At 46.2% G+C, this 7,793-nt stretch overlaps 1 non-coding gene across 1 annotated transcript; it reads left to right on the top strand.

Annotated features, from left to right (window-relative positions):
* Positions 1-46: 46 nt before the first annotated feature.
* Positions 47-120, top strand: TRNAI-AAU (transfer RNA isoleucine (anticodon AAU)). Its single transcript has one exon. It is a non-coding gene; the product is annotated as a tRNA-Ile (tRNA).
* Positions 121-7,793: the final 7,673 nt, after the last annotated feature.

Here is a 7,793-nt window from a genome sequence, read left to right on the forward strand (position 1 = left end):
GTTGGCACAGGGATGTAACAGCTACTGTAGGCTGCGAGTGCTCGTCGGCCTGCTAGCTCAGTCGGTTAGAGCGTCGTGCTAATAACGCGAAGGTCGTAGGTTCGATCCCTGCGCAGGCCACTCTTTTTTTTCCCCTGCCTGTTTTTTTTTTTCATGCAATATTGCTTTTGGGTAATATTGCGGCTCTGTTTTATCAGTGGTAAACATTTTATGGATGCGTCAAATCTTTGACCTTACCGATCTGCGCTGCATATCTCTGTGTCAGCTACGAAGCGCATAGCTCTCTTTTGCTGGTTGGCGGTCGAACTTTCACCGTCCGATACAAAGGCGCCGACGCGAAGGGTGCTTGCGCTCGAGCAACCGAGTTGCGTGGTGTGTTCGTTGCCGATCGCCCGCTAATAGAGACGCACGGGCCGTTTACGTGTACTACCGCTTTACATGGGCTGATTAACAGTTCTGTTTTCTGCGGCATTACGCCATGTAACTAAAGACGCTACTTGAATATCCTCACTGCAGCTCGCGTATACCGTCAAGCGCAACACTAACTTAATGAAGCGAATATTGCCTTCCTGAAACGTCCGGATATTCGCTTACACTGAGCACCATCGTCGCTGATTTCTGCACATTTATTTATGGCACCTATGTATTAGCCGGATATTCAAAATAGACAGTTAAAGACTAAATACAATCGTGCACTCCTGATCGACAAAAAAATTGGGCTAACATGTCCGCCATCCAGTTGGCTGGCCACGCTACAACAGCCTATATACGGTAGACGGCAGACAACACAAATGAAAGCTGATAAATCAGATACACGAGGTAACAACTCTAGATGAGAACACCTTTGCGCACAAAATTTGTAGCACACTTTTTACAGTAACGCTGACAAAGGACGGCTCTACATGGTCACGCACGGGACACTAAAGTTCCGGTTGGAATGGCGAGCGCGAGTTGCTTTCTATGTCCTCCGTTAGTGCGTCGGGAGTGCGAAGCCAACCACTACAGTGCCGCGTCCCTCTAAGGACGGGTAAATGACCGGCTGAACTTAACAGCCAAGGCCAGCGGGAAGGTCGCTGCGGGGCTGGCGAACTTGGCTCATGTTGGCTGCGAGGTGCGCCGGGCACGGCTGAGTGCGGCGCGTTCCAGCTCGTGGCGACGCAACGTGCCGCGGCGGCTGCTTTGCATAATTGCGCCTCTCTCGCCCCAAGGCGCTGCCGTGGCGGAAGTAGCGTGCTATGCACCGTTCGCGCCTTTCGAGAGTTGTTGTTGTTGTTGTTGTTGTTGTTGTTCTTGTTGTTGCTGTTGTTGTTGTTTCAAACGTTTATTAAGCAAAAAATGGAAACCAGATGTCTCTTGCCAATGCGTCAGACTTCTTGGGAAGAGATAAGTGAAAAGGGTTGGGGTGATTTGTGGAAAGGGATCAACAGGCGAAATCTAGGAGGGTGAGAGACAAGATGTAAAAGGCCGCCACATACTGCTTTTGGCAGTTTGGGTGGATGTGAAGGAATTAGGAGGTCGTCAAGCCACCGAGATCTTGAGTTATTTGGGAGGACATCCACGAGAATCCGTCGTTGCCCTTGAAACTGGGGAGATAACTAAAGTATGTGTTCAGTAGTATACGGTAATTGGCAGTTCGAACAGATCTGGTAGACCATGAAAGAAATTGTCGCTTGGCAAAAGAAAGGAAAGTAGAAGACACGGTGTTGGGGGGGGGGGGGGCACAGGCGCACTTGCTGGGAGTGGAGAGAATAAGTGCTAGCATGCCTGATATACTACGAATGTGTAGGCAAAAACTCCTTCTCTCAAATCTCCCAGGCAGCGCTGCATAATTTTGTTTGGCGGACATCCGCCGTGGAAGAACTTTTGGCTTCCGAGTTAGGTAATCGCCAGCCGGAACCTTAAAAATGACTCATAGAGCCTGAAAACGCAAGGAGCCTTGAACTTAGCAACAGCCTCATCATCGGCGACCTAACACGGATTTACACAAGCACCGAGTCTTAGAAATTGGCCAGAAATTTCGAGCAATTCTCAAGTGCCACGCTGCCGGTACGTCAGGAAGGTTGACCTGCTGAACGATGGAGGCAGAAAAAATGTCACTGTTTTGGACAACTTTTAGCAACGTATTGCACAGAAAGCAGAAAAACAAAACCCGCAGCATGATGACGCAAAAAATAAAGGCAAATAAACATGATGCACCAACATTGTCTGAATCGAATATTTCTGAAATAAAAGAAAAACTGACGCCACCTATAAGGGAAGAAAAATGTCACAAGCCTTTGTCCAAACAGCTGTGAGCATGTGGTTTTATATAGCCATACGTTTAAAATAAATAAATCTAGTCTGCTTAGATATTGGGCGTCTGAGAGTGATAAAACCTGTGAAAGTATTTGAATTTTACAACGTGCATTGCTGTGCCATACAGAAAGTGAGTAGCCTATGTCTAGAAGATAAAGTGGCAAATTTTTTATCTAAAGCGCACTTTTATTTTTGTTATATCACATAATTTCTTATTGTCATTTAAATATGATTTTATATATTTAATCTTTTCTATGTCTTACTTTAATAAATTCATGGATTGACTAGACCCCAACAACGCTATAACCTACGGCTGATGGAGTTTTCCCCCGTTGTTTGTGAATGGAATTGTTTATAGAAAAAGCAAGCAAGCTAGAACAATATGGTGGTCTTCACTGCGTAAGAATGGGGCTGTAGCCGTAAATGAGGTCAGAGCTGAATGAATCTGCTCTATTTTGTTGCTTTTATTTAGTCAGTGATCCCATTTATCAATAAAATCTCGCACGATATCTGGAACGGTATAACGCCATTGCAGAGCTAGACATTGAGAAATGGAAACTTTAATCGATATGTGGACACAATGTACTTTCGACAGAGAGTTTGTAACTGCAAAGATTCCAAAGCTGGTAAAAGGATTCAATCAAGGAGATCCAGGTTAAATTACGTATGCATACAGCTATACGAAGGAATTAGACGCAAGTGTTCATTCTACGAACGTACACAAAGCATTGCGCGAGCGAAAATTTTTGTGGACGCGGCCACGTATATCCCCATGGGCTGCTCTGGTCGATGTCCGCTCAGGCCTAATCGAACGAGTTATCACGGGGCGCCAAAAAAGTCTCTCATTGTTCCTTAACCTCACATGGCCACTGCGCCTACTGTTACGACGTTGCTCCTGACTGTATAGGTTGCCACATTGTGCCAAGATGACACTCGTAAGGAAACTCTCCACAAAGAATTTCAAATCAAGTGCTCGCGTGAGATGTTCGCAATGAATGCGACTTCGTTAGTGCGTTCTTTCTTTCGTTGTGTCGTTGGACGTTGTGCCGATGATATGCACACGCCGATACGGGCAGACGACCCTTGCGCAATTGCGAGCGTATACGAATCGAACTCAGGTGGCATCCGTTCGGCGTCTCATCATCATCATCAGCCTCGTTACGCCCACTGCAGGGCAAAGGCCTCTCCGATACTTCTCCAACAACCCCGGTCATGTACTAATTGTGGCCATGTTGTCCCTGCAAACTTCTTAATCTCATCTGCCCACCTAACTTTCTGCCGCCCCCTGCTACGCTTCCCTTCCCTTGGAATCCAGTCCGTAACCCTTAATGACCATCGCTTATCTTCCCTCCTCATTACATGTCCTGCCCATGCCCATTTCTTTTCCTTGATTTCAACTAAGATGTCATTAACTCGCGTTTGTTCCCTCACCCAATCTGCTCTTTTCTTATCCCTTAGCGTTACACCCATCATTCTCCTTTCCATAGCTCGTTGCGTCGTCCTCAATTTAAGTGGAACCCTTTTCGTAAGCCTCCAGGTTTCTGCCCCGTAGGTGAGTACTGGTAAGACACAACTATTCTACACTTTTCTCTTGAGGGATAATGGCAACCTGCAGTTCATGATCGGAGAATGCCTGCCAAACGCACCCCAGCCCATTCTTATTCTTCTGATTATTTCCGCCTCATGATCCGGATCCGGCGTCACTACCTGCCCTAACTAGATGTATTTCCTTACCACTTCCAGTGTCTCGCTACCTATTGTAAATTGCTGGTCTCTTCCGAGACTGTTAAACATTACTTTAGTTTTCTGCAGATTAATTTGCAGACCCACCCTTCTGCTTTGCCTCTCCAGGTCAGTGAGCATGCACTGCAATTGGTCCCCTGAGTTACTAAGCAAGACAATATCATCAGTGAATCGCAAGTTGCTAAGGTATTCTACTTTAACTTTTATCCCCAATTCTTCCTAATCCAGGTCTCTGAATACCTCTTGTAAACACGCTGTGAATAGCATTGGAGAGATCGTATCTTTCTACCTGACGCCTTTCTTTATTGGGATTTTGTTGCTTTTTTTATGGAGGACTACGGTGGCTGTGGAGCCGCTATAGATATCTTTCAGTATTTTTACATACGGCTCGTCTACACACTGATTCCGTAATGCCTCCATGACTGCTGAGGTTTCGACAGAATTAAACGCTTTCTTGTAATCAATGAAAGCTATATATAAGGGTTTGTTATATTCTGCACATTTCTCTATCACCTGATTGATAGTGTGAATATGGTCTATCGTTGAGTAGCCTTTACGGAATCCTGCCTAGTCCTTTGGTTGACGGAAGTCTAAGGTGTTCCTGATTCTATTTGCGATTACCTTAGCAAATAGTTTGTAGGCAACTGACAGTAAGCTGATCGGTCTATAATTTTTCAAGTCTTTGGCGTCCTCTTTCTTATAGATTAGGATTATTTTACCGTTCTTCCAAGATTCCGGTACGCTCGAGGTCATGAGGCATTGCGTATACAGACAGTGTGGCCAGTTTCTCTAGAACAATCTGCCCACCATCCTTCAACAAATCTGCTGTTACCTGATCCGTCTGCTCCAGTCCAGCTTCTACTTGCGCCAGCGCTGCGGTGTGTCCACTGCGGAAGTTGCATGAAGCTCGGGCACAAGCACCGCTTGCGAAAACAAAGTATACGGCCGAGAACAACTGCGCTGTCGAGACGTCGTTCGCTGCCGTCCGGCGCTGTCCGTGCGGGTGGAGAGACGCGGCGATGGCTGGCACGCGGGTATCCGGTACAGGCTACGTCACTTCGTCTAGCGCATGGCGCAGCCGCTAGGCGTAGTATTTTGGGAAAAAGTGCACGAAATTCATTATTGTAATCTACTTTCCACCTAAATACAACGCCGTGCCGCCCAATTTCAGCACCCAAGCTTTCATTTCGGGCTGAAAATCTCGGCGGCAAAAGTTTTGTTCAGTATTCCTTTAGGCTTTGACGTAGTAGTTCTGCGGAAACCCGCAAGGTGGAGAGAAGTAATAATGACTGTAAGTGAACAAAGCCTAAAGGCTTTGTTCACTTACAGATTCAGAGCCTAAAGGCTTTGTTCACTTACAGTCATTATACGAACCAGAAGATCAAACCATTTGCTACGTTTCTTAGGTGTTTCCATCTGATAGCTGCGTCAACAGGGAGAATTACGCTACTAAATATCAAGCCATAGAAAACCGTAGCTATAGCCGAACCAAGTAAATGGAAGATTGCATTGGGCCCTGCTTGTCCAAATACACGGTGTCCGCGGAATGCTGTTATTTGACAATCACTGAACCAATCTCAACACAATTTGATGCATTTAAAAGAGAAAGTTGCGTTTGAATGACTCTCTGGAGAATTCTCCGGAGAAAAAAATTCAGAGTCATTCCACTCTGTGAACATGGATTCAATTCAATTGAATGCAGCTTTATTCAACATCTGTCAGATGTTTGGAGCACGGAAAAAAAGCCTGAAGCGGCTTTACTGGGTCTGTGCACCATAGCATGGCATACAGTGGCATCAATTCCATACAAGTAGACCAGTGGAGCTGCATATATGGTTTTAAATATGTTGATAATGAATATGGCGATTGAAAAGTAAAAGACATGCACCACAACGAATTTCGTTCTCTCACGATTTTTTTGTTGCTTTGTTAAATTGCACACTTATTTCTTTCTTTATTTTTAACCTTCTTTTCTTTGCTCTTTTGGATTTATCATTTGGTCACCAAGGTGACTATCGCTTTTGCGATCGTTATGATGTACGTGCAGTAGCTCTGCGGCGACAATGGAAAAGTTCTTGGCCAACGCCAGGTCAAGAACCACGATCGACGACGCGTCGTGGGCACACTGATGTTTGTGTAACATTGAATGCCGAACCTTTTCAAAGGAAACGCCAGGAACCACTTTCCGTCTGGCCGAGACACATCTATGTTGAAACCACCCATAATTACGGTGGAAGTGAAGTCGGTAGAGGTGATACAATCAACGGCGCATACGCTTGGCGTTTGCGGCACGATATTCGTCCATACTGCGTGCCGCCCGACTGTCGCCACGCACATTCCCGCTTCTGTTCACAACGGTGTTCTTCGTAGGCGCGCTGTTCTTCTGCAGTCCTCAGCACACGCGGCCTACCCATTGCAGGGCTGGAAGGGAATTGAGATAAGGTTGCGTGGTTTGCCTATAGGTCCCGTGACGTTAAACCGCAATCCATACTAAACAGTGTCTATTCCGGTTTTGGGTTGTCTATTACGATATTTTTTTTATCACAATACGTTTTGACGTTTCTCACGATTAAACGCAGCTGGGGCATAGCCGCGGCGATACGCTTTTGCTTAATGCATTAGCTCTTTTAGTTCTGGGGATGCCGCCATCTTTCTTGCCTACGCACGCGAACCGCCAGAACCTATAGCGTATAACAGCTCCGCTGTAAAAGGCGTCACATCCAATTGTGCGTCGTGTCTCCCGTGTAGTGCCGCACCGTCACTGCTCGATATAAACAAAAAGTTTGCAGCCAAGGAAATCAAACTTACGAAACGATAGATTTCACACTTCTTTTTTCAGGTAGTTTAAATCTGTGTTTTAGCTATTGCAGCGCCAATCAACTTAAATATCCTCGTTTAGTGTTCGAAAATCCGCTTCGTGAGCTATTATATTACCACTGTACTCGAGGCTACCGCAATTATTCTTATCGTTATAGGGGTTCTTTAACGCAATTCTAGATCTCAGTAAACCCAGACCTGAGTTAGTGCATTCCGCTGTCACTGCAATGTGGCCATTGCAGCCACAGCAGAACGGCAGAACAGCGCAGCCATTTCGCCTCACCGGAAGCCCCCCCCCCCCCCCCCCCCAAAAAAAAAAAAAAGAAAACAAAAAGAAAGCGCTTCGGTGTCAGGATAAATCCCTGAATCTGAGGTTCTGGGAGCCTGGCCTCAGAGTTCTTCAGCCCCAAGAAAGTATACACGTGCACTTTTGCAGGTCCTCAGAGCAACGGACTGGCGTGTCCGAGCGTATGGAATCGTTGGGAATCGACCAGTGCACGTAGATAATATGAGCTATTGTCATCTCTTTCTCTTTAACTCCCTCTCTCCACGCGTAGTGCAGCAAGCTGGACAAACTCTCCCTCTCTCTCTCCCTAGACTCCTAATGTAATTCCACACAGGCTCGGCTAAATAAATGGACCACGCTTGGAAATGCGTTCATCTTACTGATTGGAACGAATTTCTTCGAGCGTCGGCTTCCTCTCTAGTCGGGCCTCTTGCCACTGTTGTGTGCATATGACTCGTAATATTGTTCTACAAAAGTTTCGCTAAGTAAGACATCTTTATGTCGTTCCACACAGGTTCAATCAGCTAAGCGGAAGACACTAGGAAGAAGTGCTGCGCTTATACTGAGCGGATCTTGTTCGGAGCGAGATTAAGAATGCGACGTCGGCGGCGCGGTCTGCCGCTATCGCTCCCACTGCCTGCACGTTCGATCG

This window comes from Dermacentor variabilis, chromosome 6 (genome assembly GCF_050947875.1).
Source record: "Dermacentor variabilis isolate Ectoservices chromosome 6, ASM5094787v1, whole genome shotgun sequence".
Classification (NCBI taxonomy): Eukaryota; Metazoa; Arthropoda; class Arachnida; order Ixodida; family Ixodidae; genus Dermacentor; species Dermacentor variabilis.